The sequence below is a fragment of the Lycium barbarum genome, chromosome 8 (genome assembly GCF_019175385.1).
Source record: "Lycium barbarum isolate Lr01 chromosome 8, ASM1917538v2, whole genome shotgun sequence".
NCBI lineage: Eukaryota > Viridiplantae > Streptophyta > Magnoliopsida > Solanales > Solanaceae > Lycium > Lycium barbarum.
In genome coordinates, this window is record NC_083344.1 from 130,298,229 (window position 1) to 130,298,865 (window position 637).

A 637-nucleotide genomic window follows, 5' to 3' on the forward strand; every position below is an offset into this window, starting at 1 on the left:
TTGAGACTCATCGACATTTCCTACGGAGTCCGCATATCATCCATCGTCTTCGTTTTTCACTTTGCTCGAACAGAGAATTGCAGAGCATCATTATCCCTTCGTAAAAGTCGAAAATGGCTAAAATCATTTAGTGTCACTTTGTTTATTTGCTGGCGTGATTTAAATGACTTGTGTGACTAATATTTGCCTAACTGTGTGATTATGATAGATGTTTAGCTGTTATGTTTAACCGAGCCTATTTATATTAGGATGCTTTAATTAGTGAATTTAAGTCTTAAATCAAGTGAGTTTAATTGTTCCTCGTAAGTTTGACATTTTTTCGTCAGAAGGGAAGACATGCTATAAAAGTAACGTGTTTTTGCAAAACTCTATTTTGTATCATTTTTATAGGATGTTTAACAACTCCAACAGCCAGACATATTTTTCTTTCTACATCTAATTAAGTTAGTCAATTATTAAAATTGGTATTCAATCCTAAGCCCCTTTTTACCAAACTTTTCTAAGTCTTCAAACCAAAGTTCTACTTTCAAAATCATATCGGCCTTTTGTTAAAACATCATGTTAATCAATTTACACGCTATACTATATTTATAAATAGATTTTCAACATACTTTCTTTCATAAAATGTTCACATTTT